A 21,381-nucleotide genomic window follows, 5' to 3' on the forward strand; every position below is an offset into this window, starting at 1 on the left:
ATTTTTTCACTGGGCTCAGAGAGAAAAGATTGTGGCTGTGTTTGAACAGACTTCAGACCCTTCAAAGTGACAACCTACCCCAAAGAACCACACAGTTAAAAAAAACAGAAGCTAATTTTATGGTAAAATACTGGTAACTGGGTTGCCAAAACTTCACTGTATAAATAATGGTAACAAAATGTTTAGCATACGGTAGCAAGCTGTATATCTAGTGAATGTTTATGTATTACAGTGTTTCACCATAAATAGTGCAATTATTAATATTTTAGCTGTTATGAATTTCAGACCTTCACTATTTTACAGAGTTCTGCCGTAAAATGTTTTGCAGTGCAGGACAGTAAGCACGCATGCATCCACTGATTGTTTACAGTAAACTACAATTGATCAACAATAGAAAGTGTAGCATTTTCTCACTGTGGTTTAATAATGTCATGTGTATTTTAATTTAGAAAAACAAAGGAAGATCTTAACGGGGCAATATCATGGACTTTTCTTTTTTTCTTACCCCTTTTAAAGATGCTTTTGTCTGTTTTGTCCAAAAGCTGTTGGACAATTAGGCACGGGATTCTGCTTGAAGTGTGGTTGGGAGACGGCTCTGAACTTTTTTCGCAAATCACAAGAGGCCAGAGCTTAAACGAAACGATTATTGACCTACTTCAGGATTTAGCACACCGCCCAGACGGCCGCTTTATTTTTTATTCATTCGTTCGTTCGTTTATTTATTTATTTGTCGCAGGAATTCTGCCGCGACGTTCTAATATCGACGGAACCGGGAGACGCTGGCGTCCCCCTCCCAGCTCGCCGAGCGGTCGGTCAGCGGTCTCTCAGGAGACCGGCTCGTTTTTTTGTCCTCGATTCCACGCCTCAGAATCAATCGCTATTTAGACCGTCTGACTAAACAAGCCACACACACACACACACACACACTGCGCGCAAAGCGGTAACAAGATGCAACGTGGGACACGATCCCCTGCGGCACCCCGAGACGGGAAATATTCCATACGAGGCGGTCCTGTGGGGGTGGGCTGACTCGACACCTGAACGAGCAGTACACCGTAAAAACTAGGCCTGAATTCAGCCGACATCCGTCCTTAAATTTGACTCACAATTAAATTCACACGCTATAATCGTACCCATTAAAAGCATAATTTGACACATTTCAAAGATCTCTGAAATGAACTCTCCAATCTGTTTTCGTGGAGTAAAAAAAGCATGAATTTATTTGTCAGATATTTCAGATGGTGAAACCAGCACATAATTAAGTTCGTATTCTCAGAAACTTTTGTTTCTCTTTACTTATTCTCCTGAGACCCAGCATATTTAAATTTTATTTCACATAATACAAGTGTCTTAGATGACAAAAACATGTTGTAGTTAAGATATTTTTTAAATATTATTATTATTATTATTATTATTATTGTATGTCTCTGGTAGTGTAGGTTTCAGCACAGTAGAATATATGGATCATGAGATGTCCCCCACAGAGTACAAAAATGAATTGTCTGGTCAATAAATTTTCAACTGGAAATACATAGATGCATGTTATTTTCTAAAAACAAAAGAATAACAGAACCAACATTAACTAGTGACTTGTATGTATGTATGCATGTATGTATGTATAGAGAGAGAGAGAGAGAGATTTCTCACCTGCATGTAACACACAAGGCTGATGTTAAAGTGTAGAGCACTCAAACAATAGCTCAATGTGCAGCTGTCAACATCTCAAAAACTGAAATATCAAGGAATTAGAACAACACAACCAGCCAGCCACTTAGGAATGATTTCTTAGAAACCAAGTCTGCCAACATAAAATGTTTCTTATGAAAATTTGATTAAATTGGTCAAAAGGCCACTCTCTCACCTGCGCTATCAATTTTAATCAACGTTGTCTGAATTGTCAGAATTTCAGAAAAAAAACTGAATATATTTAAAGATAAAACCTCTTGAGATGAAACATTTCATTTTAAAGGGGGAAGGTGAAAATCCATGAAATGCAAAGGAGTGAAATAAAACAAGTGAAAATGAATAAATAATACCAATATTTGAGACTGTAAACAAAAAAAACTTAAAAATCCTGGGAAGCAATGAGGATAATCTTTGTAAAGAGGAAAAAATGAAGGAGAGAGAGATTGGTCAGGCATGTTCTGTCTGTTTTAAGGGCTGTGGAACATGATTAAATCTTCCTTCCTGTGACGGTGCTGTATCAGAACTTGCGTACCTCACCATTTTCCCTGATGTCACAGTTCCCGCCTCTGTCACAGTTTGACTCTCTGTCTCTGTCATATCCAGTTATCCTTGACGACTTACAGAAATTACATTTTTGCATATAGTCCATTTGTACAGCTGCATATTTTACTGAATTAATTCAGGTCAAACACCTTTCTTAAGAAAGTCTGAAGCTCAGTTTCCTAACCGCTATACTATGGTACCGATGGCACATTCCATCAAACTGTATGATCAACAGTCATGTGAAAAACCTGACTGAGAGACTACAAATATAGAGAAAAAAAGGTGCATGACCTTGACCTTTGACATTGTAACCTGAACACCGATAGAGTTGAAAAAATGGGAAGGAGGAGGAAAAGAAAAGAAATGGGATGTGCAGATAATTTTCTTTTGCGACGTGCTCTCATACGTGTATGTCTTTGTTATGAGTGACGGAGGCACCGGGGGTCATGTGCTCAGACGGTCGAGGACTTGAGGACGAGCCCGTCGAAACGTTTCAGGGGGAGACTCATTTCGACTCCGTCTCTCCCACCTCTACAGCTCCGAGCCTTTCTCCTCTGGCCCTCGGTGGAGGCTGAGGCTCGGGATCGTTTTCAGCCGGATTTCCAGGGACTTCACCGGCACAACCTTGCTCATGGTGTTCAAGGATTTTCAAGAGCTCATGTCTGCTCCACAGTGTTGACTGTTGCATGCCCCTGAATGGTTTAAAGGACATTTCTGGACATTCATTGTGATTTTAAGAATCATCTAGTGCAGGTCAAGGCTAATTAAAATAATAAAAAAACACAGTCACAGTTTTTCTGACTTCTATCAGAAAAACTGTTAGTTAACTGAAAAACTGAAAGTTAAACATACATTTGGATAAGAGACTGTGACTGTGAACACCTGACACATCCCAAGGTCAATGTTGCAAAACACAGACATTAGTAACTTCACTGAATCAGAACTGCCACATATTTACCACATTTTGCATGCCCAAAACTTCATGCTTTCTGGATTTGCCATTTCTGTAATGAACTTTGGGAGTTCAGCAAAGTGTGGTTTGACTTCCGATGAACCAAGCACGTACCGTATATGTAATCCAGCCCTGCCTGAACGCCTCAATACTTTTAGTCTGTGAAGAAATAAATTAATAAATACATAAAGTTCCAGCTCTTCCGAAAGCCACACTGAGGAAAACAAAAGGACCATCCTTAACCATCCTCCTGGTAGTGAAGCCCCCAGTATGCATGGTACCTCAAGCCTTCTTTAAACCAAAGCAGTTACGCGCACGCTTTGCTTCTTCACTTTCTGCTTATACATTTTTTTTTTTTTTTTTTTGCGGTTATCTGCGGCACATTTCTGGGAGGACTCATGAAAGCGCACCCCCCCCCCCATTTTTCTTCTTCTAGAGTTTTCATACTTTGGGAGAGTTGCTCGGTATCTTGCCGTCCGTTGGGAGCACGGGGCCCGGTGAAATTTTTTTTTTTTCCGTACTCCTCAGTCGTTTCCAATAAAACAAGATAACAAAAAAAAAATCCCGCTATCTCGAGATAAACCTGAAACGCAGCATACTTTCTTAAAACTCCGTGAAGTGTAATAGAGTTAGGATACGAGATACCCTTACTGCCTGTACTCAAGGTCATGCGCATTGGCCTAAGAGGGGCTTTTTTTTATTCAAGCATCATCAACAGAAAACTTGCATTTGTTTTGTGGCCTGTTTATAGGGGATCAATCCTAAGTGATTTGAGAGAAAAGACAGTGCTTTCAGTGGTGACCCTGGCTCTCTGCTCGAATTGAATTGTGCCAGAAAGCTGCGGGGAAGAACACGGCAACTTCCAGTAAGGATCCTCTTTAAATCTATGATCCATAACTTTAATCGTTCAATAAATCTTCCATAAGTCAACCGAGATATTCAGTGTAATTCTTCAATGCAGCTGTTTTGTTCCTATTGCCTATGCTGGAAAAAAAAAGTTAAATAAATAAATAATTGTGCAGAACATTCTGGCTGAAAGATCTCTAATAAAGCTTTCATTGGTTGTTTGTTAACAGGTGCTGGGACCATCACAGTTTTGTCTGTTTCAGCAAATTAAGGCCATTTGCTGCAACATTGAGGTGTGCCTATTGTGATTTCAGACCTGACCTTCAAAATCAGAGACTTGCCCTTGATTTAACCTGATAACTGTAACTATGCAACATGGGGAAAAATGTAGATTCACTGAAAAAATAACTGCTTGTGTTAGTGATTCTGTCAAAGTACTCTTTCCTGTGTATGTGTTTTTCATTGCTCATAAACATTACACACATGCATGTGCAAGCACACCAGTGCAGACAAACATGCATGTGCAAGTTTAGTGAAACACACAATGATGCATGCACATGTGCGTATACACAACCCGGAAACAGGCACACAGACAGGAAGTGTGACACACACACACACACACAAACAGGCACATGAACATAGAAACACACACACACACACACATGCACACATACATACATAGAAACAGGCACACACACACAGCAACACACACACACACACACACAAAAACAGCCACACACACACAGAAACAGGCACACACACACACACACACATACACACACAAACAGGCACACATACTCATACACACACACACACGCACACACACACACTCATACACACACACACACACACACACACACAGAAACAGGGACACACACACACACACACACACATACTCATACACACACACACACACACACACAGGCACACAAAGCCTCAGTGGAACACAGTGATTGCACTTCCAGGTGAGAGTCCTCACAGAGTGGTTGTACAGCAGAGTCCCCTGGTTGCTGTGCTTTTCCCTTTAGGTTTATCACCCTCATGGGAACCTGGGCCTCCAAAGCCATAAGCTGATGTATGAAGCAGACAAAGACCCAGTTTCCACATCCCTCAGTCACATGACTCATGAGCTCATAGGTGCACCACACAATGCCTATTATTGTCTCCAGGTGTGCCAGATATGTGTGTGTGTGTGTGTGTGCGTGTGAATGTGTCCCCTTGATGTTGAATTAATTCAACACAAATGTAAGACCTGCACCAACACCTGCTATATTAAGCTAAATATATAAGATAAAACTATCAAATCATTATTTTCAGTTCCATATATTGTCCTAAGTGAAAAATGCTCAATGACCATTTTTGGATTGTCCAATGCAATAAATATGCAGCTGCCATTGGTCTGAATTAATAATATTAAATCCAGTATGTTCCTTGAATGATCACCTCCTGTCATAGAAAGTGCTACGTGAGTTGCTTATGTAAGGAAGGTTCCAGCAGATCAGAGAGTTCTCAGTGGCTGACATCATGGTCTGCAATCGAGGGTGCGGGGTGAGGGTGGGGGGGGGGAGGGGGAGGGAGGGGGGGTTTGTCCCGGCATGGGTGAGTGAGGCGTTGAGTTTTAGCCCAGAGCCCCTGATCTCTCCCTGTTCTTACAGACGATTCTGACCGGCAGAGGATCCGATTCGACAGCGCGATACACCCCGATACGCCACGGTAGCCAGGGAAACCCGGGCAGAATTGGGGGGTGGGGGGAGGATGGAGGTGTCACGTGATCATAGATGGGGAGGAGGGGGGGGGGGTGTGAATTGGGCCATTATCCAGGCACTGCACACACGATATGCGCCAATTAACAGAACGCCCGGTGGAAGAAGTGATGATAGGAGAAGGGTAGGTGGATGAGGTGGGTGGGTGGGGGTGAGGGGGGGCGGTGGGTGCAGGGAGGCTCAGATCTGACATCTGAGAGAATGGGTTCGACAGACAGGGGAGAGATGCACTGCGGGCCGCGGGTGCGAACTTCAGATGGCGCTCAAAGCAGAACAGAAGTAAAAATGAGCAGAGACAATGAGGTAGGAGGGGGGAGCCACACGGTGCTGGGGAGAATAGTGCTCGCAGAAGGGACGCGGAGCCTTCGCCTGATTTCATTGGGCACCGTGGGGGCAGGCAGGTCATGTGATTAGCGAGGCGACGCTTCCATTTACAACACAGGGAGTCCTCGCTCAGTTTTCATTTACTTTCATTTGCTTTTAAACCGCCATTCTGATTTCTCCATGATTTTGGATTTTTTTCTTCTTTTTTTTTACACGTACACTTTGTAGCGATTCGAGTGGTACGTTAATGACAGACATTTTAATTGACTGGATTTGAACCTGCGGTGAGCGTTCAATAGCAAAGGGCACAGAACTAGAACTTATCAGTGCTTGATAATTTCCCTGAACAAGCCTTTGATCATTTTGAATAAAGATCAAGCATGTCAGTTTAAAGAAGGGCAACCTATTAGCAGTTACCAGCCAATTAGTTTTCATTAGATTACATCTGTGGTATCGTACTAGCTCTTCCTCTTGGTATTTGTAGTTTGAAATGTAAAAATCCGAGAATATTAAGGTATAAAAAGCAATACCTGATATTTCTGATACATTCTATGTAACCCTATACCTTTCTTACGACTAAAACTGGCTCATTTGTCCTACAGGCAATGCAACTGAAACAAAATTAACATTTAATTAACAAAATGAAATAGAAATAATCTTTGATGAAGTTATTCAATCATTAAGATAAAGGTATATGACTATGATCATTTTAAGTAATCTGACGCTCTTATGAGAAATTCTTCATTCTCACAATTTTTAATTCCAGTGGTTGTGAGTTTTCATTAGTCAGTGCTATACCTGGGTTCTCATACAACCAACATGCCTCCCGCACTTGTACTTGGAGTTGAGTTTAACATGAAAGCAAGAAGGAAAACACAACAAACGTGAACCAGGACAATTAATCATTTTGGTTTAAAAATATATACTTTATTGAATTAATCACCCATTAAACAAAAAAAAAAAGATACAAAACAAGCATTTAAAATTCACAACAGATCCATTGATACACATTTAACGGTAAATATGGGGGAAAACACACACCCATCAACAATGAAAATGGTAGTAAGTAATTATTTATCAAATTTCGTAACTATTGAGCGTGGAAGACTTCCACGGTACGAAATAGATTTAATATTACTAAGAATGATGAGAAGTTACAGACAGGGCCCGTTGCAATGAGTCAAGGGGGTGGGGCGGTGTGAACCCGAATCTCACTTTTCTTGAAGAGAACAATGCTGTCATCCGTCACATCCCTTTCCCTTTGTGCACCTTCGCCTCCGGGGGACCACCATCTGAAGGGAAGAGGAGACGTGCATTGAGAGAGCTGAAATGTAGACACACCGCACGACTCACAGATGCCATTGTGCAGGACTCGGAGTTTACAAACTTACATGTCAGCTCAAAGGTTAGCGGGTTCAAAACGAGATCTCTTTCCAAAAGGGCTACTTCCAGCACCGCGTACACAGAGCTTAAGAGTGCTGGGCTACGGACTGCTGGGTCACATTTAATTGCACGGTCATTTACTGCCATGTGAGGTATGGAACGAACGAGGCGTGAGTCACCCAGAATAAGGGAGCAATCATTAACGATAAGCACCTGTTCCGGTATCAGTAGTTCAAACAATAACAAAGTGAAACGGTCCGCGTATTTCAGGTAACCACAACCGAAATAAAATTCAATGCGCTTTTTCGCGGTTGCTTTGAGCGTACGAAGCGTCGCCTCGGAAACCGGGTGGACGCGGCATAAAAATACGAGGCTCGGGTTTGCACGGGGGGGGGGGGGGGGGGGGGGGGGGGAACAATGGCCCGAGAGGGGAAGAATCCTGCCAGTTTCACACCGCGCTTTTGTTTGGCTCCCCGCGCCCTTCTCACATGTATTTTCTTACATGATACTCTTCTAACCCGACAAGACCTTTCATTTTGCGCACACAGCCCGGGTCTGGGAGTGTCTGTGCATTACAGCAACTTATTATTTTCTCGTAGGCTGCAAGGCAAGGGACGCTTTATCAGATCTCACTTTTTTTCTTTTTTTTTTCTTCAAACAAGGTACTATGGTATTACATTTCCTGAAACCATAGAGGGCTGCTGACAAGAAAGCGGGTTTACCCTGGACATTCTGTGGGAAACTAAGAGGACGCATATACGGTATCTTGGCCCGAGCAATGATCTCTGTCGGAGTTTTATCCCTGTTGAAGTACTGCAGAATGAATAAGCGTCCGGATTTAGTTCACTCTACAATGGGAGAGTGACATCAAATGCACTTTGCTTTAGATGACCCATCTGCACTTTTCGGTTCTTATATACATGCCAAAGTTTTCCAGAGAATCACATTTTGCTATGATACATATATTTTGTCTTTATTTCATTTGCACTTATGATAAACCATGAGCTATCAAATTCGCTGCCTCACATCTCTGTGCATTTAATAAATTTGTATTATAAATGCATTTAAAATTCTGAGAAAAAAAACCACTTTGGTGCGGTGGGGGTTTCCAACATTGGTCAGCCAGATTATTATTAATATCTGCCCTGTTAGGACACAACAAACTACACTACGTGGCCAAAAGTATGTGGACACCTGACATCCAACTTCTCATCTAAAATTATGGGCATTAATATGGAGCTGGTCTACCCTTTGCTGCAATAACAACCTCCATTCTTCTGGGAAGGCTTTATACTAGATGTTTGGGCATTGCTGCAAGGATTTGCTTCAAGCCAGTCAGAAGAACATTAGTGAGGTCAGGGACTGATTGGGTGATTAGGCCTGGCTCACAGCTAGCTTTCCAATTGATCCCAAAGATGTTGATGGGGTTGAGGGCAGGGCTCCGTGCAGGCCAGTCAAATTCTTCCACACTGTTCTCGACAAAACCATTTCTATATGGACCTTGCTGTGAGCCCAGGGACATTGTCATGCTTAAACATGAAAGGGGCTTCCCTAAACTGTTGGGGAAGCACATAATTGTTTAGAATGTGACTGTATGATGTAGCATTAAGATTTGCCTTCACTGGAACTAAGGGGCCTAGCCCTCACATGTGCTCCTAAGTTGAGAAATTTAGGAAGACACTAATGCATCCCAATTAGTAGACGTGCTCCTGATTTATTTTTCCAGTTAGCACACATAAATCTTAAGGAAACAATGCTCCAAAATTGGAGAACTGTAGAGCCCTGCTGGGGCATTTATTTGTGTGAAAACAATGACCTCTGACCTCTAAGCATCATGTAGCTTCATATAGTTTCTATGTCATGATTTTAGAAGATAGGCTCCACCTGCCCAATGACCATACCTATATATGTGTGTGAGCTATAAAACTTTATACAGCAACATTAGCGGCTAAGAGCTTGCAGACTTGGGCAACTGGTCAAACCAGTACTACGCTGTGACCATTTTATGCCTGCACAACAGCAGCTGATGATCCAAACCCAAGTTTTATACATTAACTTGATATATTTTTAAGACTGTTTAAGGAAACAGAAAAAAAAATGTATGCTGGGATTCCTACTCAATCGGGGTATATGTTACAGGTTTTTAACAGCAGAACAATTTAAATACAGTACAGCCAAGGTTTACGTAAAGGTTTGTACAATTTGCCATTTTGTGGTTATTTCTTATTTCCTTAAACCATTGACTTGGTAAAAACACCCAAATCTAGTGTTCTTATACATCCTACTAACCTGCATCCCATAAATTCAGACAATATAACACATCCACTGCAAAGCAGAGACTGCAATATGGCTTGCTGACAAAACAATTTGACAGTTCCAGTCTATTTAACTCACTGTACAGCTTGAAAAACATCTTGGTTATATGTAAAGCACAATTTACGAAAGTAACACACTTTTATCACCGAAACAAGGCTTCCAAGCAATATGGAGAGTTTTGGAGAGATCAGCAGATGTAAACTTTCAGTCTGCCGATAAGCTAAGGCTCCACAGCAACGAGGAGCAGAGAACTAAGCAGGAGCGTTGCTATTCGACTCATGCCAGTAGCGCTGCGGTTCGAATCCCGTGGGGAGCCGCTGCGGTCGTACCCCTGCGCGAGTTACTCCACCGCAATTACTCCGGCGTGAGACTCGGCTGTGTTCGCCGGATTCACGTTACGGCCCTCCATCGGTCATCTTAGCGAACGGGGGGGGATCGAAAATCCCCGAAGTGGAGCCCGGCTCCCCGCGCTGGAGCTAAACCGAAGCAAAGCCCACTGAACTGACGCGTAAAGCCTTTAAAAAATTAATGCCCCCCAAAACACACGCGGGCGGCGCTCTTACTTCGCTTCACGGAGGAGAGAGCGCCTGTGAAGGTTGCCTTCTCATGAGGCTTTTACTTGACTGGAGGAAGGAGGGGGGGGGTGGGGGTTGTGGGGGGATAGGGGGGAGTGGCGGTGGGGGGGCGTGCGTGTACAAGGTACCTCGCTCGGAGACGCGTGCGGGAGCAAACGCGTTCAAAAATGCACAACAGACCCACACAGAGACCCGTGTGAGGCTGCAGCGCTAGCTTTGCCACTCACATTTAATTCTGTTGCATCCACCATACTGTCACCCGGAATAAATAATGTATGGTCTGTTTTTTTTTCTTTTTTTTTTTCTGGAGCGCAGAAGAGAAAGCACATCCTTTCAGAGGATGGAACGCGGCCTGTTTAGGTTTAATGTTTAATGGCCGCTCTTCAAGTCCAGGATTTGATGGCTCTGACAACGGTTACATGTAAGGAAGTCCTCCACATGCTGGAGGAACTCAAATGGATTAGTGCCAGGACGTGATTCATTTTCATTAATTCCGAATTAATCGCGTATGTTCAGTTTAACCATGATGGTGTTTTTTTTTTTTTTTAAACCCACATTTTCTTCTTTATTCAACCACATTTGGGACACCCAGCCACGTGTGTACTTCCCACCTCTCACTGTAGCCTCCTCTCTCAGTTCAGAACACCATAGACCAGCATGCACTTCCTCTGAAATGCGCATATCTTCACTCTGTCAGCTAACTGCGTAGCACAGCCATTATGCTGGGGGAAATAAAGCATGTGTGGCGGGTGAAGGCAGGCCACAGGCACATGGTCGACCGGAGGCAAAGCTTTTCATGGTGCTGTGCGACTCCCTAGCACAGATGGCACAGCAATGGTCAGGATTTAATTCCACATTAAATTCCAGACTGTCTAGAACCCAATGCATTAACTGGATATGTAAACTGAGAGACCTCGTTTATAGAGTCATTTTTTGCGATCTTTCCCTACTGGTCCAAGGATGCTGATATCAATCAACCAATTAAGCACTCAGTAATCAATCAATAAATCAGTCAATCAGTCCATGGATACAAACTGATTTGATATAGCGATTAACAAAATATGCTGTTCAGTTCTCTTGCCAGGGAAAAGCTTTCATTCAATGTCACAAACAGGCCTCAGGTCCTGCTTAATGAACAGCAGGCACAGACATGAGGATTCTGGGTAATGTAGTTCCGTTTTATCGCATATAATGGAGAGGGGAAAAAGCAGGACAAAACCTGCCCTCAGAGCACAGGCAAGCCGAGAATAAAGGCTCCGGGCAGAGAGTCAACAAATCCACGCTTTCTAGTCACTTCTCCTCCCTCTCACAGTCCGAACGTATGTGTGCAACAGACAAAGCATCATTAGGTGCTTAACATTTCATTCACCTTAACGAGTGCCCACGTTGTCCTTCCCCGCGAATTAAGCCGTCAACTGTGTCCTCCCCTCCGACTCCCCTTTCCTGGAATAAAATAAAATAATTGCGGATTAAGTCGTTGTCGGGGGCGAGAAGGGATTCTGTTTCGTTGGAGAAACTTCCATGTGACAGGCTGGATCAGGCCATGCCTGGGCGTCTGACCTTGGGCAAATGACTTGACCTAGTTTACGCCCGATTCCATAGCTTCAGAAAACACACACATACACACGCATGCATACATGCTCACACACACGCGTGCACGCACACAGACACGTGCGTGCACGAGTGCACACACTCCCACCGAACAGGATGAATGGAAGACTGCAACGCAAACAGAACACAAGAACAGCAAAAAAAAAAAAAACTCGATTTTTCCACCCCTCCCCCGCTTCTTCCATTCCATGTACACCGAAAGAGTTTCAGCAACGGTAAATAATTCAACCATTTGCTCCATTTGGCCCCCGTAATCCTCGAACCTGCGTCTTCCCTGCATCAAAAGCGCACCCCGTGAAGGCGATCGAGTGGCACGCTCGGGGAGGTGAAGTCCGCGCTATGATGCGGTCCTCCGCGGGGCCGAATTAATTGAAGCCGGTTACATCATCAATTAATTACCGCGGAGAGAGCGCGTGAGTGGTCGCCCTCTGCCCCTGTTGTGGTTAGTCCACAACATGACATGAACTCATGGTGACACATGGGAAAAGGCCGGGGGGTGGGGGGGTGGGGGGGGGGGTGGGGGGGGGGGAGTGATACTTCTGTTGACTTGTGACCTATTTCCAATTCCTCAGAGAATACAAACCTCCATGTGTGGAGTTTATAGGGGCATGGTGGCAGCGTGAAACTACAGCTGTATAAAGAGTCACTTTGGGTAAACGAATACAAAGCATTGGTGCTAGAACAAACAGCAGTGGCATTGCCCAAAAAGGAAAATATCTGTTGCCCAGTTCATCATCTCTCTCTCTCTCTCTCTCTATACATGTATATATATATATCACACACACACACACACACACACACACACACACACAAATACACAGACTTATACACACAGACTTCCCTTTCCTTCTGTGTGTGTACGCAGTTGACTGATGCACAATTTAATTACCCCCGTAGCAATGACATGAGTCAGAAGAGAAACGGCCTCTTACTTATCTTCCAAAACAGAAATCAACAAGCTGACGCTTTCTGAGGTCACCCGGCAACGTGTTCCTGGCTCCGCTCATTGTGAGAGCTCAGTCCACGACATTCCTGATCTACATAGACCCTCCATCTTCCTCCTCTCTGATTGCCACGTAATCTCATTCTGTGGACTCAAAAAGTGACCAGATTAACGGAACGAACTGAACGATTTGGCCCCTTCCTTCCTGTTTCCAGGGAGTCGGTGGCTAGCAGTGTATGGCTGCTCTCTGTATCTGCCTTCCATCGTAAGCCGGGGGGGTCCTACTGCTATCTGCCCCTGGATGCAGATGCAAAAACACAAGCCTTCCTGTCTGAAGGTCATACTTGTAAACTCTGAAGGTCATACTCTTTTTACATAAAAAAAAAAGTAAAAATAAAAAGAATTTAAATAAATTTGGGAATGAATAAAACAAGACGGAGAGCCCCCCCCCCCCCCCCCCCCCCCCCCCGACTCCCCCAACCCCCACCCCGCAAAAAATGGCAGAAACACTGGAGGAGTCCATGTCTCCATTTTCTCCTTTCATCCCTGTCCGCTCCTACGAGACCCTGTGAGAGATGTAAATGCCACGAATGGTGTACAGTGTAATTAGGAAACATGCCGTGATTGTGATGAGGGGGACTTCCCCCCTTTTTTAAAAGAAGAAAGAGAATGCCTAATCGCGCCTTCGCCAACTGGGTGGGGGAAAAAGAAGTGCAACTGGAAACCACCGGGGATTTAGTCTTTTCATTTCTTTTGTGCCAGTTCTTAGATTTTTTTTTCAATCTCTGTGATTCGAACCGGATCCCTAATTAGGTTCATTTCTGTATTACATACAGAACAATCATTTGTATAGCATAATTTCTTTTTTGAAAGGGAATATTCGGATTTAGTGACAAATATCTATCGTTGGCTTCAGGGCAAAAATACAAAGACAAAAGACAGTAACCTTCTGTTTGCATTAAGCGGCAGACCTTGGTACAAAATAGCATACATTAGCCATACATCAGCTTACAAATCAAAGGCTAAGGGGCTAAGACTGAACTATAAAGAGAAATGGCGGTATTCTACCGACAATGAAATAGTTAAACGTACAGCATTCATGGCGAATTTAAATAAGCCAGACAGTACCACACAAAAATAAAAATAAAAATCAACAAAATGCCAAATGCACTGTGCCTGTGGCACTGCTCTCATGTTCAAAATGATTGCTTTAGCCTGCATATACACAGATAAATACATCGCTGTGTGTATGTGTGTGTGTTTGTGCGTGTGTGTGTGTGCGCGGTAGCACCAAAATAATTTGCATTTGCTTCCCTCCCATCAGTCGCCCTTGGCATTGTGGATTTGGTATATCCTTGGCATGTCGGAGCGTTGTCATGGATACCCGGGGACACTCTCGCCGGCGCGCGGGGTGACTGAGACCGGGAGCGCTGATGCAGGCCCGAAGCGTAGCCTCCCGGTCGTCACCGGCTGGACGAGACGCGCGGTGACAGCGCCGGTGACACAGCCGCACGGCGACCGGAACCCCTCCCCGGTTCCGCTTGTGTAAATCCCACCCGATCGCGTCCGAAGGAAAGAGATTCGGCCCGCGTAAAAAGATAGCGTGGCCGAATGCGTGCGCGCGGATACGTTAGCGCGTAAAACGACCGAATTCAGGAATTAATCAAGGCTGGGGGAAAAACATCGAATGGCGAATGATGCAAAAGCGAGCGTGTTGATTGCCCCTATGTTTGGTGGGTGTTAACAGATTAATCCATTAGTGTTACTGTATCTCAAGCTTCGAGGACCTCTGTGTATGTGTGTGTGTGTGTGTGTGTGTGTGTGCATGTGAAAGAGAGAGTGAGAAAAAGTGTGTGATTGTATGTGTGCATGTACGCGTATGCGTGTGTGCGTGCGTGTGTTTGTGTGTGTGTGTAAAAGAGAGAGTGAGAAACAGTATGTGATTGTATGTATGTGTGTGTACACGTGTGTGTGTGTGTGCGTGTGAAAGAGAGAGCGAGAAAAAGGGTGTGATTGTATGTGTGCGTGTACATGCGTGTGTGTGTGAAAGAGAGAGAGAGAAAAAGTGTGATTGTATGTGTGCGTGTGCGTGCATATGTGTGTGTACCCACCCTTGTATGTGCGTGTGAGATCTGCAGTCACTTTAAGCCACTCAGACGCCCCCAATATGCCCGCAGTTCATTAAAAAATATCCTTTTCATTAGCCATTATTAATTATTTACCATCAGGCTCCTTCAAACCACCAAAGCCTCTAAATACACTCTCTGTGACAGCCCTCTAGCATATTGCTTCTGACAAGCAGATGTGTGTGCCTGTACGAGTGTGTTCAGATCAGGGTGTGTGTGTGTGTTTAGATATGTACGCTATTACTCATTCCAACATGGCTTAGTATTTATGACATGTATGCACAGTAGCTTTCTGACATTAATAATGCTAACTCGATCAAGGGACGGTGGGAGTCAATTTTTAGAACTGTACAGAAATGTGTATCACAACGCGGGCACACACATACACATACACGCACTCGCACACGCGTGTGAATTTATTTGTTTTCTCCTTTTCTTCATCCACGCTTTTGTCTGCACCTTGCTTCCTCCTCTGCGAACAAATCCACAAACCGTTCACCCTTGTCCCACCTCGTTGATATACCCACTTAAAGGTCACCAAATAGGTTGAGCAGCTCTTTGATTCGCACTACAGGGGTGCTTTTGCACTTAAATTATCAAAAGAGTAATAATAAAAAAAGCGCACACACCTCCCAAACCATTACCCGGTCATTATGAATAAATAATTCATTTCCGCAAATAGAAATTGTATATGCACAGCTGTTAAACATTTCAAAAACACAGCTACGAAGTATTCAACTTACAAAACGGTCAAATTGGTCAAATTGGGGGTATATACAGATTTGGAATGAATGTCATCAGACTGCGCTGAGCGAACTAGCTGCTGGAGGTTTTGTATTTAGGTTACCGGAAAAAAAAATTCATATTATTAATCAACTGCTGTTTTCACCACGTCACAATGACATACATCACAACCATTTGTAGTTAGCATAAGATCAACTCTTCTTTAATTGAAAAGAGAAAAACACAGGGATCTTATTGAAGCTTTATATGTTGTTATATCATTAATTAAAAAGAAACATTTCTTATCAACACTGGTGATGCAGAAATGTAAAAAGGCTATTTCATCCAGTAAGACCAACATATTTTTATGTTTAGAAAAATGGAAATATGCAGCAGATTACACATATTGTATATCCAAAGGCATTTTTTAACAACTGCTGCTATGTAATACTACTTATTGTTATTAGTATTATTATTACTATTATTTATTAAAATCTATTTGTCCATATTATTACTATTGTAACAATTATGAACAAAAAAAAGATAAAAAGATTATTTTCAGTGCTAAATTGTACATTGTGAATCCGCTTTTATGAAGTGCTTTTACAAGATTAAAAAAAATATATATAATAGTGCATATTCCTTTTTTAATTAAAGGGTTAACCTAGATGTTCCACCCTCTCGCGCTCTCCCTCCCACCCCCACTCTCTCTTCCTTTTACATTTTTCCAAGATGGCGGCCCTCTCAGGATGTGCGCACCCCCAGCAAGTAATCCCCCCGCGATTGCGCCGCTAATTTGATGTGTCAATTATTCGTATGCAAATGAGGCCGCGGCCCCTCGCTCATCCCGGGGTCCGCAGCGCAGAGGGCGGACGGCCACTAGCCGAACGCTGCCGAGCGCCTTCCGCTTGTTTCTTTTATTGTTGCTGCCAATTTCTGTGCGGCTGAAGGTGAAAATCTCGGGTCTGAAGGAAATGCAAAGGCAGCGACAAAGATCCAAAATGGTGGCAGGATAACAGTGATGTTTTTTTTTTTTTTAGTGATGTAACGGTAAGCTCATCGGAGAGAGGAGCAGCACAACCGCAGTGGTGCCCTCTTCACAGTGCTTCTGGGCACTGCTGTGCCTTGTCTTTGTGTGTGTGCATATGTGTGTGTGTGTGTGTGTACATGTATGCATTCGTGTGTGTGTGTGTGTGTGTGTGTGGTGTGTGCATGTGTGCGTTTGTGTGTGGGTGTGTGGGGGTGTGCGCATGTATGTGAGTGCGTGTGTGGTGTGTATGTGGATGCGTGTGTGTGTGTGTGTGTGCGTCGTGTGTACGTGTACATGTGGTGTTTATGTGTGTACGTGTATGTGCGTATGTCTGTGTGCATGTCGTCACGAGACTAGCGAGACTGTTTCTCTTGGCGTGTCGCTAACGTGAGTGACAAAAGGAGATGGGCGGCGTGCGGAGAGCCTATAAAAGCTCAGCACCTGGGCGCGCTCTGTAAACACCCGAGGATAGCGCCAGCGTTCCGCGTCCCGCCCAGCAGGCGCAGGAGGAACGCATCGGCCTGCTCAAGGCCTCGTCAGCATTACGTAAAAAAAAAAAACCCAAATCTGGACAAAAAATTGACAAATTTTCCACTGGATCCCTTGCCCATTGCCGCCTGCCCCTGCTTGTCCTGTCAGTAACAGGTGCCGTCCCTCAACGGCACATGGCAATATCACACCTGGTACCTCTTTAAATCATGCATCCGTTGATCCGCTGATCTGAAACGGTTTTAATTGCAGAGGAAGAGGGTTGGTGATGCGGGAACTACGGCGATTTGGAGGTACGTGGTGGGCGGGGCTTGATTGCAGCCATCAAAAAAAAAACATCAAAGAAAACCATCCCAAGGACAGTACCATTTCAAACCACTCGAAGGAGACAGCCAGTCACACATATCAGTGACCGGAGACTTCTGGACTGCTCTTTTTTTCATAGAGCAGTCCAGAAGTCTCCAGTCACTGATATGTGTGACTGGCTGTCTCCTTCGAGTCCAGCCGATATACAATATTAGACTGACCATTGGAGCCTAAAACAGGAGTTTCCTCTGTACAGAGTGGAAATGCTATACAGGATTCAATAGCACCAGCATGCTAGCTCTTCTAAGGGGGGGGGGGAAGCTAGTTCCCTGTCCCCAGCTCATCTTTTGGTTCAAAAGTGCTTACAGTTCCCAAACAGAGGAACGAAATGCACGTGGTTTCAGTAAGACAATGCCATGTTTGAAGCTCTCCTAACAGGTCAAACGACAAGGAGGTAGATTTTTTGTACGAATATTACTGGCCATAATGACGTTTCACCGATGAGGTAATGTCAGCGCTACGCTCAGTTTTGACCGACGTGCTCTGTCCCATCATATTGTTAACGTCGCACAAAATGGTTGGTCTGTGCTCAGTCTCATTTTATGTGAAAACAACCGATAAAACAGCACTTTCTGTGCCCGTAACTACAGCCACAGAAGGAAGATACATAAAATTGTGAGCCACCGTGATTTATTCAGTGACATTTATCTGAGAGAGAAGGATAAAAAAGTTAGCGTTATATGGCCGGTTAGTGTTTTATTCAAGTCTACCACAAAACACGATTTCTGTGCTCTGTTTGTCAGTTCCTGTGTCTTTTTCTTCATGTCACAGTTTAGCTCATATTGTCTGTGAGCCCCAGTAATTTCATTTAAAGTTTTTATAAACAACGTGTTCTTCCAGACGTGTGACTAGACTTTTTCTACCCTCAGGAGATGGATTCTCTCTCAGTTGCGTCTCTGTTTAAGAAGGTTGGAACGAAACAGGCCCACTGTATCAATGCAACACAATCAGATTACACCACCGATATAAATAAGTACAACATCAGCATTCTGAGAAAGAGTTATTATGATCTGTCCAGTGTTTCGCTTAGTGTATTTTTTTTTTGCAACGGTTGCATCGAAGAGTCAGGCCAAACCGAAAGCATTAAGAAACCACGCCTGCGGACAGCTTATTATGGCTTTTTGGATAGCTTCCTGTCATGAGCAGCATCCTGTTGCGGTGAGCGGGAAGAACAGATGGCGTTTGCTAGCGCTTTACGTACGGTAGCTACGCTAGCGCTAGCGCTAGCGCTGACGAGATCTCCGCAGATAAGGCTCCGTTAGCGCTCCGCGAGGTCGAAGGGCACGCCGGGCCTCTCTCAGCGTCGCGCGTCGCGCGCGTCAGAGCCGAAAGGCGAACCCCTTTCCGTCGAGCCGAACGCTTGGCCGCAGAAGCGAATAAACACCCCGACGAGTCGAGGAAAGACGATACAGTCCTGTCACCACGGCGACGCTCCCGCAGGACGCACGCCACCGTACAATGGACAGTCGATAACCCACACTCCACACCCCCCACCCCCCCCCGGCCTGGCAGGAGAACACTTTTTTTGGGTGGGGGGGGGGTAGGTGGCATAAAGAACGCCGTTAACAAATCCATGACAGGCCCGGGGAAGCGATAGAGCAAACATGCCTATGGCCCCAAAAGTCCCCCTTCTTTTCTCCCTTTAACAAATTCCCTCCAAAAGGAAGAGATCTCATGAAGCTGCCCTAAAAGAACAAGATCTCCTCCCCGGACGAAAGGCTGAGCGGAATTAGCGCTGGCTTTGTCCCCTCGCAACCGCACAATACGAAGGTTGGGGGGGGGGGGGGGCTTTTTCAACAGGACAGAAAGTGGGGGGTTTGGGGGTCTTGCTTCGGTGCCCAAAAGAACGTTCAGAGCCCGTTATTAATCATCACTTTACACCCCAACAACCCCCCCCCCCCCCCCACCCCCATCCCAAAAAAAGTTCAACCATACTGATGTCATCATCATTCCACAGTGAACAACAACCCAGCAGAGGTGGGAAACAGACTGAAAAACAAAAAGGGCGAAGAAGAAGAAGCAGAAGAAGAAGAAGAAGAATAAGATGAAGAAGAAAAGAAACAAAACTTTCTGCGGGGAATCCATTTCAATAAATTTACATCCCATTTACTTTTTATACCCGAGCTCATTCACAAACCCCCCCCAAACCTCCCCTTCTTTTCCCTGCATGGGAATGGTACCCCTGAAATAAAACAATAATGCGGCGTTCGGGGGGGGGGGGGACCCCTGGACCCCTTTATGTTCCCGTCTCTGGTCTCTGGGTTCTCCGCGCCCGCCGCCCTTTTTTCCGCGGAGTGACAGCGCGCTCCTCTCACAGCCTCCCGCTCGCTTTCGAGTTCAATTTGGGCACAATGAAGTTGTTACGCATGACAGTTTTGGGGTGGCGGAATGGCGGGCGTTTGAGGCCCCTGCTGAGCCGGCCGCGGAGAGGGCCAGTTCTCCGTCCGACCGGCTCCAGCTACCGCCACCCCCCCCCCCCCCTCGGGCCGGCGGGGAGCTCCGGTGGTCTTCCCAGACGCGCCCGTCGTCGTCTGAGACGATTGGCTTCAAAAAACCACCGGGGAGCACCAAGGTCACCACCCCCCCTACTGGCCCTCCCTACCCCAATCGCTAAGAGGCCTGGCCTGTCTGGGCGACCGGTGGTGGTTTTCGGATTTGATTCCCCTGGTCTTTTTGCCCTTGATTTTCGGACCCAGCGAAAATATTTTGCCCAAGTTCACTTTTGAGACGCTCTGGAGTCGGGATTTGAACGACAGGGATCCCACGTTTTTGCAACCGATCCAAATTTTCTTTGGTTTAAAAACAAATACATTAATAAAAATTTTTTAAATACATTTTTTAGCAGACCATTCACATGCAGCAGGATTCACAGGTCAGACTTTGACTTAGAGGATATGTGGATATGCCGTGCTATGCAGTGTGTGTGTATGTGTGTGCGTGTGTGTGTGTGCGAGTGTGCAATGACAATTTTGGATTCATGTAGCAGAAAAGGTTCACAGGTGAGAGAGAGCGAAAGAGAACAAGAGCAAAGACTTTCCCGTGAATGAGAAACGTAATTACGACAAACGGCCGACATTTTTTGTCACTTTTTTTTTTGTACAATACGATGTCAAAAAAAGTCGTAAGCCTTAAAAATAGAATCGCGGACATTATAATGCACGATCCAGAAAGGCTAACTCAGCTGCTCTTCTCTCTTTTTTTCGTTTTTAAAAAAAGGGGCCTAGAAAAGTCTCAAAGGTACGAGAACTGTTCCGCTGGGACGAATGCGGCGGGGCCGTGCGCGTGCGCGCGCGCGTCTTGTTTGTCCCCGAAACGCCGAAAAGTTTGCGCCGGACGAGAAGGCGCCGTCCCGTCCCCGGGCTCTGAAATGAGGCGGCCCATATGTGGCGGGGGCTCGGTGTCATTGTGCCACGCTGCAGCGGGGCTGGGGGGACCACCGTTACTTTAGTTTGTCTTCCATACAAAACTCGGCCAAGCTTGGATAGACTCATTAGAGGGGCATTCTTTGGGACCATTGAAGCTCTAAAGACCTTCAACAATGGAGCTAATCACGGCGTCCTCCAGGACCCCGAGCCCCGGATCGCTTTTCACTTTGCTTTAGCTTTATGTCATTTCTCAACTATTTCACCGGCCCGTTCAGAGCCCTGCTAACGAACAAATATTCAGTTTCTATTGTCCTGTTAACTATACCGATTTACCCCCCCC

The 21,381-nt window shown here is 44.9% G+C and overlaps 1 long non-coding RNA gene across 2 annotated transcripts in view; it reads right to left on the reverse strand.

Annotated features, from left to right (window-relative positions):
- Positions 1 to 7,282: 7,282 nt before the first annotated feature.
- Positions 7,283 to 21,381, reverse strand: part of LOC118237512 — a 58,416-nt gene continuing 44,317 nt past the window's right edge. For both annotated transcript variants that reach the window (XR_004767192.1, XR_004767191.1), the window contains exons 4-5: positions 11,758 to 11,831; positions 7,283 to 7,406 (exon numbers count right to left, since the gene is read on the reverse strand). This is a non-coding gene — a long non-coding RNA (uncharacterized LOC118237512). The remainder of the gene's footprint in view (positions 7,407 to 11,757; positions 11,832 to 21,381) is intronic.

The sequence above is a fragment of the Anguilla anguilla genome, chromosome 10 (assembly GCF_013347855.1).
Source record: "Anguilla anguilla isolate fAngAng1 chromosome 10, fAngAng1.pri, whole genome shotgun sequence".
NCBI lineage: Eukaryota > Metazoa > Chordata > Actinopteri > Anguilliformes > Anguillidae > Anguilla > Anguilla anguilla.